This window comes from Atractosteus spatula, chromosome 9 (genome assembly GCF_055471065.1).
Source record: "Atractosteus spatula isolate fAtrSpa1 chromosome 9, fAtrSpa1.hap1, whole genome shotgun sequence".
NCBI classification, from domain to species: Eukaryota; Metazoa; Chordata; class Actinopteri; order Semionotiformes; family Lepisosteidae; genus Atractosteus; species Atractosteus spatula.
The window spans coordinates 50741414-50759365 of NC_142714.1; the positions used below are offsets into that span (position 1 = coordinate 50741414).

A 17952-nucleotide genomic window follows, 5' to 3' on the forward strand; every position below is an offset into this window, starting at 1 on the left:
GCCATGTGTCTGTCACATGGGAAGTACCTTGCTAGCTGAGGGCCCATAAAGAGCCTCTCCTGCCGGCTGCTCTTTATCCCCAGCCCTCTCGTCACACTCCGCTGAGCTCCCTGCCTGCCCCTAATGAGCTGGGCTGGAGCTGCAAACCACAGGAGGAGCGCCGGGCGCTCTGCGCTTCCCACAGGCTGCCTGTGCCAGGATTGGCCACAATGTTGGAAAACCAAACCAGCTTCTCCAGCTAGGTATTTTTTTTTGCCTTACTTTGTCATGACTGATTGCAGAACATGCCAAACAAATGTTTGTTTGCTTTTTAGCATTGAGAGGAACTGTAACGTTCTAGCAGAGAAGAACACCACTTTTGAGGTCATGTCCGAATGATTGTTTGATGCAACTCAGATCGCTTTCTTTATTAATCTTGTTCTGAAGCAAAGTTGTGTTGGTAACTATGATCATTTTGTTGTCTTGTGCTGAACAGATTGGCTGGAGCAGCCAGTGATCCCGTAGAGCACACAGGGTGCAGGGGGCTCTGTCCTGGCTGTGTCCCGGGACTGCGGATGACTCTACCGTCACCCGGCCTCAACCCACAGCTCCAGGGGGTGCCCGCATCACCCAGCAGACCGCGCCACAGTGAGTGTCAATTCTGTCCTTCCGGCTGACAGGAGCAGAAAAGAGCCAATTAGCGATCATTTCCTTTCATTCGCACGACACCTGAGCTGCCACACCGGGCACAGTGCGGTTTGACGCAGCCCGAGCAAGGGGACGCCACAGGTGGAGAAATATTGTGTGGTTGGGTACACAACAATACTGCGATGTCTCTTGCATTTTTTTTAATAAAGACAAAACTTCAGAATAAAAGGCAGCACACATACAGACCACCGTAAAACGCTGGTAAATGTCATATTCCGACTGCGGTCAACACAGCTTCAGAACCGTAGTTTTACTCCACGTCTGTTCTTGATATCTTGTGACAGGTATTATATATAGATAATAATGTTCGCAGTTCAAAAGCATGTAAAATTAGAAAGAACGGAGCCGTGTGTGACGAGGTTTGAGGTTCTTTATATGTAAATAATCACAGCCCGCGGTTTGCGGCGCGCACGCCGCGCTCCCAGCCACAGGCGCGGTCCCCCCCTCCGCCACCAGATGGCAGAGCTTGCCGCCTTTTCACGAGTGGGAGCCTCGCCGCTCCTGTGGGAGCAGCGCACGCCGGAGCAGAGTGACAGCTTCCCCAGGAAGCTAGGGTGACATTTGCTTCACTTAATGACACCAGCTAATTAATCATTAGCGATCCCAGAGGTATGCCAGTTAGAAAAGCTTTGCTGTGCCTGTTCGCACCGGGGAGGCTTGGCCCTGACACGGTTATATACACATATGTTTAAGTGCCTTATATCACGCTAAAATGTCTAAACGTGCTCAGGTTCTTTTTTTTTTTACATTCCCCATCGCCCTGCGAAGTAAAACACTTTTTTTTTTCTCAACATGAATTCTTTACCGGTAAAGAGTGAGAAAATTTACCGAGGTAAAGAGGTCTAAGGGAGGGGGCGAGTCTTTATTTTTTTGTCATCGCTTCTAATTTAAAAAAAAAGTCGCGGCTGACAGGCCCGTACTGGGAGAGACATCTGTGCCTCCAAAGCAGGCCAGAGCTAGACGGAGCGACTTTCAGCGCTTCCCGAGCCGGAGGTCCGCACCTGAACACTGCCGCCCGTTCACACTCCGCTCGCTTGCACGGCGATTTCTCCCGGTTCAGACACGGGCAGGCTCTCGGGCGGCGAGGCTGCGCTCGCCGACAAAAATCACCCTCCTCCCTTCCCCACCAAGAAAGAAAAAAGAAACTCCCATCTAAAGCGCGGAGCTCGAAACCGGCCATCTGACGCCGAACAAAATGCACTAGCGGGCCAGCTGTCTAGGAACGTGCAGGGGGTGATCTGTCGCTGGGAAGTAAAAATAAGATGACAAAGTAAAAAAACAACAACAACTGCGTGGCGCCTAGCCTGCTTCTGGCGTGTGGGAGCCGAAAGCTTCCGAGGCACCTGCCCTCTCCAGCGTGGACGCGCCTGGAGAAGCCGAGGACAGCGGCTGCACGGTGCCTGCAGCTCTGCCGCTGGCTCTGGGGTGGCGCCCCCTGTGCTGGACCAGGCAGGCGCAGGTCGGCCAGGGACACACAGGTGAATCCGGGGGGACGCGCAGGAGAAGTACCCCCCCCCCCCCCCGAACCCGGGCCCGGCCTGTTGGTTCGAGCTGATATTCACGGGGTTTGAGAAGCCCCCGCTGAAAGGGACGCCCCCGTCTGCGCCAGGTCGTCGGCCGTCGGGTCGCGGCGAGGTCACGGGTTGTACACCGGGCGCGGCCGGGCCGCTGGACGGTAGACGGGGAAACTAGCGAGGAAGATATCCTACCCAAGCACCGCAACCCCCTGACCTCGCAGCACATGCAGGGGGGGATCCCTGGCTGACCTATGTAGGCCAGATATTTTTCATAATCCATATTTACATAAGTGGTTCACAGCCCCATCGCACCGTTTCAGCACTCGGAGGCCGCGCTCTACTGCCCTCTAGTGTTTCAGGGCGGCAACGACGCCCCCGTCTGCCGTGCGCTGGAAAACGCAGCGGTGGTGAAGGGCTCTGCTGACTTGGATGACTGGGCGTGAAGCAGGGAAGGCTCTGAGGTTATCAGAACATTTTCCAAAAGTAACGAAGATAGAGATGGAAACGTTTCTCTTCGGTGTAAGACTGCTTTCTCAGCCCATTAGCCTTAAATTAAGAATACTCCATTGATAAGTGGCTAAAAAAACTGGGTAAAAGGCTGAGATCAGATCAGACAGTTGAGAATAGACAGGCCTTCAGACTGAAATGTGCAGTGTGAGTGGTGCATTTCAGAAAAATGTTTTTTTTTCTTTGGATTAAGTAAACCAATGTTTCTTGACTACTGCCACCGACTATAAAACCCTTTCTCAGCTACATATCTAAATACCCTGACCCCAGGTAGCTGACTGCTGGCTCGAGTCGGTGTCTCTCTGGTCAGTAACTCGGGCCGACTGGGCTCAAGTCACGTGTCAGCTTTAGGATGTTCTTACCGCAAAGGTTTCACCTGAGCTTCACTGAGTGTTTGCAGCACGTCTGTCCGGCATTCGCCTTGTTCTGCTGTGAGGTCCTAAAGCCCGAGGCGGACGGTACGGGGAAGGTTTCCTTCTGTTTAGAAATCTGGGCCTGTTTTTCTCTCTGCCCAGCCACCACTCGCTTTTCTTTCTTTACAATACTCTTCTGTTCTCTGTCTTTTAAAACATGAAAATCACAGAGCATACAAAAACAATCGACGAAGGTACAATAGTCATAAGAACAAATAAGTGTCTTTCTCTGCCGCTGCCTTTTAAATCATCCAGTTTGTGTTCCAGCATACAAAAAGTACACTGGAAGTGTTTGATTTACTAATGTACTATCTGTAACCTTGAAAACCTTGGATATATTTTATGGATAAAAAAGCCAAAATTTCAATGCATTTCATACTGCTATGAGGCAAGAAGCTGGAGTTTTGGGGGTGAGAGCACACACAGCAGGTGTTTTGGGGTGAGAGTGCACAAGAGGTGGTGTTTTGGGGTGAGAGTGCACAGAGCTGGAGTTTTGGGGTGAGGACACACAGTGCTGGTATTTTGGGGTGAGGGCGCACAGAGCTGTGGTTTTGGGTTAAGAGCGCACAGAGCTGGTGTTTTGGGGTGAGGGTGCACAGAGCTGGTGTTTTGGGGGTAAGAGCACACTCTCACTCCCTGTCTCTGCACCTCTCCGTCCTGCTCTCTCACTCCCTGTCTGTCTTTCCACCTCTCCGTCCTGCTCTCTCACTCCCTGTCTCTCCACCTCTCCGTCCTGCTCTCTCACTCCCTGTCTCTCCACCTCTCCGTCCTGCTCTCACACTCCCTGTCTCTCTCCCCCTCTCTGTCCTGCTCTCTCACTCCCTGTCTCTCCCCCTCTCCTTCCTGCTCTCTCACTCCCTGTCTCTCCCCCTCTCTGTCCTGCTCTCTCACTCCCTGTCTCTCCCCCTCTCCATCCTACTCTCTCACTCCCTGTCTCTCCCCCTCTCTGTCCTGCTCTCCTAATCTCTGGATCCCCGCGCTGCAGGTCGGTTCACCTATGTAGACCAGAAAAGGCGGACTTTTCACAGGCTGATAGCTGAGACATCCCCCCTGCTCCCTCTGCCGAAACAGATGGTGTTTTATGCTGAACACAATCAGTACTATTCACTGTCAGTGCAGACTAACCTTCTGCACCTGCGCAGAACCTGATCAGGGCCCTAATGAACACATTGGGAGCTGTCTGGACCAAATTAATCCCAGTACGAGCTGCCCCACAGGTACGCAGCCGACATGAAACCTTTCCACTTGCGCGTAATTAAATCAAGATTCCGATCTCCCAAAGTCAGCATTCCTCCAGACAAAAAAGGGAAACATCAAGAATATAGTTTTACATGCATGGTGCATCACCAGTCTGGCTTTTGTTGGTTTTCTCTGCCCTTCAATCTTTGACTTTTTTTTTGTTGTTTTCGCTGGAGTTTAAAACCAATTTGAGGTAACAATTTCGGCCCACAGCCACAGTTTCAGGACCTTGAAAGGAAAATAATAGATATCACACACGGGGGAAAATGCTGTTGTGTGGACTCCCATCTGTTTTGCTCTGCTTGCATCACCTCACAGTGTGCCTGATCAGACGGATCTGCTCCTTGGCAATCATCATGTCTGAGGCTCTTTTTAAATAATTTTCACTTTTTTATGAGTCTACTGGGTTGTTTAGAAGAGCAAGCCAGCATACTTATTTAAACGCGCTTTAAAGGGGAAAATCGTTCATGTAAATTCCTTTTTCTCTGTCCATCCTTTACTCTCCTCTCCTTCAGCAGACTGCCCGACACACGCAGAGTTGTCAAGGCAGAATGAGCCCGGTGTTGTGATTCATGCAGTCGTACTGAGATGGATACCTTGGATGAAAGAGGTTATTAATTTTCCAGGCTCATTCTTTCTAAGCAGCACAGAGATTGAAAGGCTGAATCTTCAGCTGTTGGCTGTTGTACTAACCACTTTATCTCTTCGGAAAAAAAGTCTCGCAAAAACAAACGGCCCACGAAAAGCTGATTCTTCCTGGTTTGTAATACTGCTGAAACCCTCACTAGTGTTTTTGTATTTTGTGCCCTCACCTGAGAAAAACGCAGATCAGTTGTTACACACGACTAAAACAAAAGTCATTTTTAAGCAACTTCTTATTTACTGTTAAACTTGAGAAAGCTTCTCTCCTACAATAAGACATGGTCGAACTGCTTTATAGACCTTTGTGGGTATGACATGCATAGATTTGTGTAGGTTAGAAAGAGCCCTGATGCATGAGCAAACTGGAGCATAAAAATATTACAAGTAAGAGGAAGCTATTCAGCTCTTCTGGCTTGCTTGGTTGCTAGCAGCTAATCGATCTAGTTATCTTGTACAGCCATGGCTTGAACTAAGTCAGTGTGCTGGGTTGCACAGCATGGCTGAGTAGCTTGTTCCGAACTCCCACAACCATTTGTGTAAAGACATCCCTCCTGTTCTCAGATGCACTTGCACTTGCCCGCACGTTCCGCGTTTCCTCTGGTTAATGTTTCATTTGATTCTGGATTCCATAGATTTTGATGCTGTCAGTGTCTTCAAGGATTCGGAATAGTGGTAGACGTCTTTGTTCCAGACTAAGAATTGCATTCTTTTATCCTACCAGTGTAGGGCCTTCCTGTGAGCCCAGGAAAGTACCTGGCCATTCTTCTCTGGACCAGTTCCAGAGCAGCAATATCTTTGTGTGACTTAATTGTACACAATATTCTAACTGAGGTCCTACTTGTGCATTTCATGTATAATTGAGAAATAATATCCCTTGATTTGATATCTACATATTTAACTATCGTCCCGTTTTTGCATTTTATTGCTTACCCACGTTGCCCAGGCAATGAATATGATGTCTTGTCTCCACAATATGTGAATGTGTCAATATAGACACCCAAGTCTACGCATCCCCCTGTAGACAACAAGTGGAATGCCTTATAGTGTGTCTAGTACTGTACTTTGCAAAACAGCAAAGAGAGAAAAACACAAGAAAGTAACATTGAATAGAAAACTTAACTTTGGTCGTCAAGTCAGACAAAATGACAGACAAACTTAGTGCATAACTAACACAGATACACAGCCCTTTTGCTATCCCCCAGTGTGCTCTGTGTTCAATCAATCCAGTGGTCATTGAAGGTCTATGACAAATTCCATCATCATCCATCTTCACTTTGACAAGAAGGAAACCTAATTTGATTTACAAGTCAATCAGCAGAATATGCTTTCTTCTACTTGTGTGCAAACACATGGACCATTGCTAAGACCAGTCTGCATGTCAAAACCAAGAACACAGAGGAAGTGCAAATATCCTCTAATAGCCCTGAGCCAGATTGATGCATCCTCAACAAAAGACCTGTCTTTTACTTGGGTAATGGAAAGGCCAGCCTTGTAAAGCAGAGTTAAGCATGCAAATAGGAGCCATTCACATGTTAAAGAGCAGTTAGAGTGGTATGATAATGGAATCAGGTCAATTTCAAGCTAGAACATTGTTTTTCTCTCCCCTAAAGAAGTCTTTGCTATTAAAATCAGGCCTGTTTGAAAACAATCTTTGGCTTCAATAGTCATCTTTTTTGCCTATTTACTTTAAACACTCAAGGGAAATTATCTAAGAGGGCTTAGCAAGGTCATATATCTGCGTCTATCAGCAGTGTGCTGTAGTGGCTAGGGATCTGAGCTCATAACCAGAAACATGTGGTTTCAAATCCTGCGTGGACACTGCATGATGTACTTTTAAGCGAGGTATGTCAATCAGATCACTCCTGTAAAGTGTAAAAATATAAGTAACTTTGGACCATTAGATGTAATAATAATAATAATAAGAAGAAGAAGAAATCTGACTGTGAATTGTCATTGCAGTGGCATAGATAAACTTTCTAAAGAAGGGATCTGTTTCAAGACTGTGAGCACGTCCCTCTCAGGCGTCCCTCTCAGATGAAGAACACTTGTCAGAAGTGAACCAGCGCTGTGGGCTTCACCACAGCTCCAGTTCTTTCTTGGTGAAGGGAGCAGTGACAAGCCAAGCCCGCTGAGCTGGGCCTGGTGATCTCTGCTTCGTGTCCTGAGTGACAGAGATCCCGCGGCGCAGCCAGGGCCTAGCTCAGCGCACAGTTCACACTTCTCAGTTCACACTTTACCAGAAGACCAGGTCAAGAGTGGGGTGTTGTCACCCCTGGGAGAGGCTCAGTGCATGAGCCCCGCTACATGTGCCGGCACTGAAGGTCCCACGAGTAAAACTGTGCACCGAGAAACGTGTTGCCCTTGTGCCAAGATAAAAATAGCACAATACCTAGCTTACCAAATTATATTGTGGCAACATCAGAAAGACGTTGCAACTACCTACAGAAATGCTGCGGCAATGTGAATTTGTAGACTCTGTTGTACAAGCATTTCTAATGTTCTCAAAACCAAAATAAAACTATTTTAAATTGCTGTGATGTTCCCATTAGCCTGGGAGTTTCTAACATATCTTAATGATGTGTGCGAAACATCGGACATAATATGTACTTGTAAAACATGCACACAATGTTACTTTCTTAAGTGCTTGTAATTTGTCTGAATGTCTGCCTTAACCAGAAGCAGAACTATAAACGCCTTGCTAAAATTGTTTTTTCTAACATAACCAAACCACAAACATCCAGCAACATGCAGGGACGGTGTTGCAATGTTTAGTGTGATCAGTGCCCTGTGCTCTTGTTCTGGTGCCCCCTATCATCCATGCCATTCTGTCCCGCCTCTATTGCTGTTTCCCAGAAGACTTGCCTGAAACAGCTCTTGTATAAAAAAGGTCAGTTTCTGGTTCTGTTGGAACCTCGTGCAACTGCCCCCTAATCCGGCAGAGCCAACAGGGGTTATCGCCACGGTGCCTGTGTCTCTCGGGTTCCTGCAGCAGCCGCTGCGACGCCAGTCACACTGATTCTTTCAGCTGAATTGGTGTGGACAGTCACCAGGTTTCCAAGGAGCTTCACCTGGGTAGTGGAATCACCATGTGAAAACCCCCAGACATCGTCCTAGGTGAAGGTCATCGCCGAAACGGCACCACCAATGATCAATTGGTGTACTGGTGTAAATACGCAGTATTTTTTAATCTTAATATATTAAGTCCCTTGTTGGCTGATGACCAAAGGTGCCCATTTCTGAAAAAAAAAATCTACTTTAAGGTCTGACTTCCTTAAAGTCTGGGAAACACAGAGCGCTTCTCAGCGAGGGGACCTCTCCCAAGAGCAGACGGAGCAGCGGTCAACAGCAACCCAGGCGTGTCACACTGCGCTGCACATCTGCCCAAGAGGCCAGGTCTGGGGCAGGCTGTGCCAACGCTGCTACTGTATTCCCAGAGCTTTCATCTTCATTCAAACGAGCTGCAGCCCAAACAAGGGCTGCATGGCCACATAAAGTTTTATGTTTCCTTTTAAATGGTGCCAATCTACAGCCAAAGACACAGCAGAGAGGAAAATGAATTACAAAGCGCTACTCCAGCAGTTTGAGGCATGCCCCCGGCGTTAACAAGACTTTTAACAACGGAGGTCGTACAGGTAATTAAGCTAATGCTGTACAGTAAAATAGAAAAAGAATATTAGGGAAGCAATTTACAAAAGCAAATTTCACTTTGAACAGTGGAAAATTCAAGCTGTCCAGCCTCACGGTGTTGTTTTGACATCATTCCAAGTTTAACGGGTTTTCCACAGCGAGTCAAATTGAAAATAAAATCTAAATAGTTCCTATAAAAGTGTTGTTTTTTGCCTTGTAAAGAAAAGGAGGTTAAAATCTTTAAGTAGTACCATAAGATTCGCTAATGGGAGGTCCTACTTTTTTCTTGATAAGTTCTAAGGGGACAATTCATGAAGAGCAAAATTAATCCCCCGATTTAAAACCTGGACTTTCTCCTTATAATCAACCAATGCACAAAATTCATGGAGAATATGTATCATCATCATCATCATCGATAACAGCCTTAATGATCTGCTGCACGTCAAAGCTTGGCAAACCCCAAGAGTCTTCCTCAGACCTCACTCTCATCTTTCTGCTTTGTGAGAGATTTTCCTCTTTGTCGTTTCTGTCTTGGGACAGAGCCCAGCAGTGTCTTTGTCCAGTGAAGATCCCCTGTTCCTGCTGAGCAGAGAGTCATTTTAGTCTCTTCTCTCTTACAGTGGTGTCACACACCCTGTCTCTGATCTGGCCTGTTCTCTTTTCCTCCTCTGTCTTTTGCATCCTTTATTCAGTGCTTCTTGGGTTGTCTGGAGTTTTTGTGTCATTTTGAATATTCAGGACCATTATTTTGCATCCTCTGTTTTGAAGCTTTGTCCGTATATATCCTTTATTTTATATAATATATATTGAAAATTGAGACAAAGTTTTCAAAAGGCTTGTTTCTCTGTAAAACAAATCGTGTTCATAACAACATTAGTTCTCTGGGAATGGGTCTCCCAGATTTAGTAAAAATAAGTGAACCAGTCCAAAATGCCATTCTTTGTTTGGAACTCAAAATCCCGTCCTCTGTGTCCTGTTGTTGGAAGGACAGACAGGCTGGTCAGTTTGCAGCTTTCTTACATGAAGGCGGGTCTGTGGCTGCTGGCCTGTATTTAGTAAGGCAGCGAACAACCTGAATGATGGATTGGGCTCTCTTCCGTTTCCTGAGTGTGTATACAAGGATGTGTGTTGCATTACATCAGCACGTAGTTAAACTTCCCTGCGCTTCGCTGGTAATGAGGGAATGTCTTTGATCAGAGAAGAGGTCATTAAAACAACAGACAAGTGATTATCCCTTCAGTGTGTTTACTAGGCTGTCTGCCTCCATGCTTCAGTGAAGGAAGAGGCCTAGTCCTGCAGCCTACTGGAACACTCTCTCCCTCCTTCTCATGTCTGTCTTCCTCTGTCTGTAACTGTGAGCCTGTACTCTATGTAGGAATGTGTACATGGATCTATCAGTCTGTCGGTCTATTTTAAAATTACAGGCATCAGAGCAATAGGAAGGACTTCTTCCAAGCTCTTTCCTGGACCAGAAGGCTCGATGTCGCCGTATTGATACCTGCTTGTCATTGCTGTTTTTCTGAAGGCTGAAAATGCTGTCCTTGTGTTTATTTTCTAGAGCAGGAGAGTAAGACAATCAGCAGCCAATACAATGACACCTCCCTGCTTGCTTCCTTTTTCATTCCTTTTCCATTTGACTGCCTTACTGATTGCACACGTATGGGGTCTCTTTATGTCAGTTCTTCCATCCCTGGCTCTTCAGTGCTGATGCCCTGCAGCTGGAGAGTCTGGCTGCATGCAGGATGCTTATTTCACCAGCTTGCTCCCTCCAGTGGACATGGGATCCCTCTGAAACACCCACCCGTATCCCACCCTGTGTGTCAAGACCATTAATAACGAAGCATGAGCACGCATAAGTCTCGGTTTCGGGATTCCCTGATTTTTTATTAATCCCCTCGCAAGCAAACAGGCCTGTTGCTTTTGCCTCTGTTGTTGCTAAACCCTGCTTTAGGGTATCTGTCGCAGTCTGAGCTCTCCCCCAGCCCAGCCCCCACCTCGTCTCCCCTCCTGCTCAGATCAATCCTTTTCCAACAAGTCTGGAATTCTCGGATAATCTGTGCCAGGATTGGATAGGGCTGATCCAGAAAAGACAGAGTGAAATTTCTGGCTGAATGCTCCCAGTCAGATTTTTTTTTTCTTTTGCTCCAGACGATTTCAGACCATCTCTGGCTGTTTAACACTACTAGGTGAGGTTGACATAAAAGAATCAACCTTTTTGTCTCCATTTGTCCCTCTCCCCTATGTTCTGGGGGAGCGACAGTTTTAAAGCTGTTGACTCCAAAGCACCAGGAGCACCATTTGTTAGGAAAAGGAGCATGCAAAATATTCATATGGGTTACAGAGCACAGAGCCAGCATCTGATTTGTATGAAGGCCTCTTGTGCATTTTCAACATATCCATTGAGAGTCTATTACAGTAGCAATTATTTCAACAATAATTTTAGAACAAAAACAATAGTAATATTACATTACCTGTCTTTTTGTCTATCTTGTATGTCTGCAAAACTGGAGACAGAGATTTCTAGTGCTAATCTATTGCTAATCTGTTGCTTTATAAATTAACCCCTTATAGCAAATATCAGAGCAGAGACTCCTTTCTTAATGTGTGTGCATATATGTGTGTAGATGGCACTGTATTCCTGGTATACTGTTTGCAGAGGAACTTGAACTAAAGTCAATCTAGCTCCCAGTTTGTATCTTTTATATCCAGTAGGCTGCACTTCCTACGGGCCTCACAGCAAGCAGAATTGGTTCCCACTCATCACTCTATCATCATGTTTGCTAACCTTGTGCCTTTGGGACCTACTGTATTCTAGAACGCCTGTATTAACTGAGCAGGGCCAAAACAGTAGTCATACTGTATGTACAGAACACTTAAATGCTTATGTATATCACTTACATTTATTTACACAGGGCATGTGTAATAATTTATGCTTAAAGACTAAAATCCATAAATAGAGCTGGCTTAGAAAACGGTATAGTACTCATCTTATGTTTCAAAACAATGAAATAATCTTAGATGTGTGTTTCAGTCTGCATGCACTCCCTGTGTCTGCGTGGGTTGTCTCTGTGTGCTCCAGCTTCCTCCCACCTTCCAGAGACATGCTGGCTGGGTTAATTGGTGTCTCTAAATTATCCCTGTGTGTGTACCTAGTGATGGATTGGCATCCTATCCAGGGCGTAGCCTGGACCCTTACCAGGAAGAAATGGCTTTCTGATGGATGTCTGGGTGCTTCTGAGTTTTGCACAAATCTCTTTTTTCTCAAGATTGTCGCATATGTCACATATTGCATTTATCCAGGAGAAACTAAAGCAGCATGCTGAAATACATACTCTCTCTCCCTGTTTCAAAACAGCGTGCAGTGTTTTGAGGTCTTATCAGTGGAGACTGCAAGGGCCAGTTCTCTGCTAGCTTTAGTTACGGTGATGTTGAAGGGTTAACTCATTAAAGATAAATTAACAAGCATTTATGACAGTGGTTTAATAAATTTATAATTCAATAAAAAGCTGATGTAATTAGTAAAAGCGGTTATATGGTGGAATGGTGGTTAATGGCTTTGGACTCCCAACCAGAGCCGTGTGTGCTCATCTCTGCTGCTGTTACACCTATGAGCAAGGTACCGCACTCAGATTACTCCCAGCTAACTGCCAGAAACCACTCCAAATAAAAGCAAAATAAATTAATAATAATAATACTGATGGATGGGGAAAGAAACATCAGAGTAAATCACACATGAATATTTCAGTTCTTATTCAAGTTATTGGTTAATATAAGAGGATAGATCTACAGGACAGAAGGCCCTTTATCAGTACAGCAATATATCAAGTTATTTAACACATAACAGCTAAGAATGTGACTATTCCATTTTCCTGCTTGTATGTTTTTTTTTGTGTAGCACAAGGAAACAACATAAGAAACAATAGTGCAACAATACCAATCTGTATTGAGATGGTTAGAAAAACGATATTGCTGCTGTAGAATCTGTCCAGCAGAGAGACCAGGTACATTCCCAACACCTCTTACTTTTACAAAGACCAGGCTGCATACAATGGGTGACGTAGCTGTCTGTGGAGCCCACTGCAAAAACCCAGAGTAGAGTATTTGTGACTTTAAGATTTTTACATCTTGCTTAAACTGCCTTTTCACTAAAGATTTCATTAGATAAGTTTTCCTAGGCCAATGTGCTGTTTTCTTTTTCTCTCTTCCTGATTTTGCTTCTGTCACGTGATGTGTGTTACACGTGTGCTGTGGTTTTTTTCTTGAAACGTGCTCGTAAACAATATTGCATTATTATATTACATGAGTATTGAGCGCATGTCCTGCTCTGCCAGAAGAGAAGAACTGAATGCAAGTGTAGACTCCTGGGAAGTACATTTAAGTGTTAGAATGGGAGGTACAACTTTACACAAAGGTTTGTAGGAGAATGGGACGAGCTGCCGAGTCACACTGTGGACTTCATGAGATCTACTGACTGCCCAGTGAGCAAGATGGGTCAAAGGGCCTCCTCTCTTATGTCACCTTTTTTATAACGCAGTGATGTATTCCAAGTTGTTTATTTAAACTTGTTGCCCTGCGTATATATCCGACTATCCGACCCGGGTATTTCTTCGCTAGCACAGACCAGAATAGCCTGAACCGTGCGCCACAAGGAAGAAGTATCGCTCTCCGTATGGACGGCTTGCTGACAGCTTCTGTAGCCAGTGCTGGAATGTGTTCAGCTGAGTGTTCAGATTTTGGTTCAAATCAACGGCTGACGGGATCATGGAACTGTGGGCACCATACTGTGCCTATGAACTCTGGTCAACCTTTGAAATACCTCAACCCAGGCAGGAAATTGAAATATTGCGCTGTATTGGCAAGTCAATGGCCATTTATCATCCACACTGTGAGTGGATTGTGTAAATGGAGCTCTCTGAAGCTCGCAGATGGACTGCAATGCCCAGTTCAAAGGTAAAGAAGAATGTATGTGGGCAGGAAAGGGGATATGGCTCCTCGCAGGGGTCTGATCACAGCAACAATCGACTGTTTACCTTCCACATGAGCCAGCCTGGCTGTCGGCTTCCAGCACACCGACGCTGGAGATTGGCGTCTCCCGGGAGCCACGAGGTAAAAAGTACTCGCCGCGTTGGGGCTTTCGGTTTGACTTTGCTGTAGGAGATTTTCTTTTTCCTTCACAGGATTCCTTTTTTCCCACTTGGGCGAGGATGACCTTGCCGAATTAAAATCCAGCGTGGATTTTAAGTGTGCGACTGAACTGTGTAGCACGATGACATCACATTGCATTTTACAGCCTTTTTGTTAATAAAGCAGGAAATTATCCTGAAATCGAAAACGTCTGCTTTGTCTGTATTATCCCAAATAATTTAAGGAGTTAATGAAAATGAGGATGGGATGTACAATTACTGCACACGACTTCTCTGTGAATTCGGTGGGAAGGATAGTTTGCATAGTTTATTCACTAATACCTTTAATTACATTTTACCAGAGCACATTGAAAGAAATTGAAATATTCAGGTTTCAGCTGGCAGCCGTGGAGACTGAGATCTGGAGATCTTGAGCGCTCCTAGTGGTAGAACTGGCCAGGAGCAGCTCTGCAGGCACAACAAATCATGCTACTGCTTTGGGGAATTCCTTATCAGAAATACAGGGGGCCACAATTTAAGGGATTAATTGCCCTTGGAGGTACTACACACAGGTTGCGTTCATGCACATAGGAGCAAGTTACTTTTCACAGATATCTTTCAGAATTGCAAAGTTGCATATGCAACAACTGAGCAATAGGACTAATAGCATTTATTGCTTTCAATGCATCTAGATACAGTACATGGTTAGGATAGCCATCCTGTTATCATATCATTTGGCTACTGCGGCGCTCTCATTATGAATTCAACAAAGGTCCAGAAAAACTAAATGAATCAAACAAATTACCTAGCTGTTAACTCCATCTTCCTCAGACATATGCGGATTTCTAGACTGTAAATAACTTCAGACAGAAAGGAGACAGAAGAGAAGGCAGAGATGCCATTTGGTATTATCTTAGAAATGAAGCAGGGGTCTTTTTGAAGGTTCGGGCTTGATTCCAATAAATAAACAACCAACCAAACAAAAAAAAAAGAAACGCAGAGCGATGGCATGCTTTTTTCACAGTGAGAGTAGAACTGAAGCCAGCTCTGGCTGTCTTTCTGGCTTAGCGTTGGTGTTAAACGGGCAGCTGAATGTGATTATGAGAGGGAAAACAGAAAGACTAATGGCTGAAGAGAACATACTGGCTTTAGTTACATTCCTCTTGCCATGCAACATGTTTTAATTTTCAGTTTGCAAATTATCCTAAAAGAATAATTGTTTCTCATTGCAGAGAGTCGATAATGTTCTCTCTTACGTTCCTAACTTTCTGTGAAAGTGAGACTGTCTGGATTGTTGTCACATCTGGAAAGGCCAAAACGCAGACTGTTTTTTTTTTAAAAAAAGGAAAGAAATTTAAGCAAAGCAGCTTGCACTTCGAATTTGAACTCACCAGCAAGTGGTCTTAAAGTAGTGCTGGAATTCAGAGTGATTACACCAGGAATTTCCCAGTCCTGCACCTCCAGGCTTTATCATCTTTCTTTATTCCAGTTGAGCTATCAATTAAGGTCTTAATGGAAACAACAATTGGCTTAATTAGACTTTTAACATCCTTTTCGGCTCTTGAACTGTTGGAGTTGCTGTAGAATGACAGGCTCTTCAAAGATGTCGGTGATGGAAACAGAGGGAAAAGGTCTAATGATGAAATTAGTAATTCAATTAAGGGATCAATTAAACCACTCATCACGATCAGAAAGTCCCAGATGCGACAAATGATCTGTTTGCAGTTCTGCAATGCACTGCTGGGATCTGTCTTGAGCAAAAATGGTCTATTTTATAATTGCAACACAACTGCAAGCCAGCTGGCCACAGGAACTGGCTCACCTGGCTGTGTGCGCTGGAGGCACCTCCTCAGTATGCTATTGGTTTTGTAATCTGCTAGCAGTAGGTTTTGCTGATTGCTGTTTTGATTATCTGGTCAGTAGTTTGTCCTACTCACTCACTTATTAATTTTAAGTTGACCTTTTTGGTTTCTCTTCTGTTATGGAGCATCCTCTCATGATGTGGTTTTCAATCTGCAGCTCCTCTGCAGTGTTCCTCTACAGGGCTCTGCTATGACCAGACCCTGCATTGTTTAACTGATCATGATCAGGATCAATATACCTATTAAGGGGCTGATAATATGGAGCCGATTGGAAGGACTGATGGCTGAACAAGTCTGCACTAGAGGCAATGGGATCTTTTCTCACAAAGATGTAGACAACTTAACCTACCAAGAGCAGCTAGCGAGTTGCAGATGTCAAACACTGGAATCATTTGCTGGGGACACTGAAACTATAAACTTTTGCATCTAAGAATGCTTTCAGTTTTAGGGTTAAATCAGGTGTGTCCGATACTGGTCCTGACCTGGTAAGCCCAGTATGAGCTGATTAAGGTAAACAGCTGAGCTGGAAAGAAACTCTGTAGACATGCAGGCCCTCCAGGGCCAGGACTGCGCTGGGTTCAATCATTTCTGGAGCATGTTTCATCTTATCATGCCCTGTTACACTTTCTACAAGACACGGATCGTTCTGTTCTTTCTTTCACTGCTTTGTTTGCGGTGCATTAATGGTGTGAGTCTGTTGGTCAGCTTGTCCCTGTCAAGTTCATTTGCTGTTGGCTTTTTGAAAATGTATTACAAACTACTAAAACTTTATATGCTGATATGCTTGGAACATGTTATTCAAGACAATATTATTTGAATGAATTAAAAATGCTGTAAATTGATGAATCACCAACGATCATGAACTTCCCACTTATTTATGGCAAATCCAGAACCTGTTATTTTCCTCTTATACATAGAGCAATTATTGTACCAATTACATTATTCATTTCTTTTAAACTAAATGGTTCACATGCTGTATCTAGGAATGCATTTTGTCAAACTTAGATCTTCTGCTGATCATAATCTAGGGTTTGAGTCTACTTTTAGTTTTTGACTTCAGATTCGCATTGCCATCCCAAAGAGTCATAAAAAACTAGTGTCAATGTCTCTACTAGTGAAAAAATAAGTCTGTGTGACCGTAACCTGACACAGTAGTAAAAGTGGTCAGGATGGGAGGGGCGGTGGTGTTTTAAAATAATTCATTAACGGGATATTTTATAAATATTGTCATTTCTATATATACTAAATTGCATTTATTCCGTATCATTTCTGATACCTCCTTCTAGTCGGTGCTCAAGACTAGAACAGTTCTGCAGTGGCGGTTATGAAGTAGCACGTTTTTCGACACATTTTTATTATATTCCGAGACCCAGAGACAGGAAGTGACATCACGGGTCAATACTAAAAATATGTCGCGGTAGTGGGAGTCAGAATTGACTTTCACCTGGATTGGAAGATGGAGTCTGCAGATGAGAGCGGTGATTCGGGGGAGTCTCTCAGTGTAAGTAAAGAGCACAGTGAACAGAGAGAGAGAGACACACACAGACATTGTGTGAGCCGAGTTTAACCACGGCTTTCCCAGCACGTTCAGAACATGAAATAAAACGTGGCTAACGTGAAGACGGACGAGATAGGAGAATATGAAAAAAGAACTTTTCGCATACAGATTGAATTGGTGAAGAAAACGCGCTTTTGAAGGGCTAACTTGTACCGAAAAGAATGACGTCGGATTCCCCCCAGGCCGTCCGTGACGTGCAGGTGCCAAGCGGCAGCGAGGAGAAACAAGCTATCGGATGAAGTGGCTGCTAAGTTCCCCTCGTATTGGAAGTGGTGATGTTTGTTGGGTGTGATCAGCTGCTGTTGATAATCTACTGTTCAGGATTCAGGCGCTTTAAGAAAAGGAGAGTTGTTTATGTCTTGAGTCAGGTGACAGCTGGGAAAACGCAGAGGGCTAAAGGTGACGGTTTATCCTAAGCTTCAAAAGCTGGCTTTCCCGGTAGAGAAGAAAGCTCACGGGCCGCAGTGTGAAACTCGCCACGTTTTACTACAACAAGGCAGAAAACAAATGTTTCGTGCTGGTGGGGGATACTGAAAGTGGGGGCTGTCTGGTAGTTAAACTGGTCCTTAAAACTGAAACAAATTCTCCATAGAATTTTATGCAGGATTAATCATAAAATCCGTCAGTTTACCTACAACGGGATAGTGCTTCCAAATAAGCACTTATACTTATTAGATTTTCTCCTTAGAATAACATTGAATAATTTATTAATGCTCTTATTCAGTGACCACTTCCCTCATTAATCCACTTGGTCTCCACTGCATTGGGAATGTCCAG

General features: G+C 44.7%; 1 long non-coding RNA gene across 1 annotated transcript in view; it reads left to right on the forward strand.

Moving 5' to 3' along the window:
* Window positions 1-475: 475 nt before the first annotated feature.
* LOC148828808 (uncharacterized) overlaps window positions 476-17952 on the forward strand; it is a 95446-nt gene continuing 77969 nt past the window's right edge. The window contains exon 1 of the long non-coding RNA XR_016091562.1: window positions 476-627. This is a non-coding gene — a long non-coding RNA (uncharacterized LOC148828808). The remainder of the gene's footprint in view (window positions 628-17952) is intronic.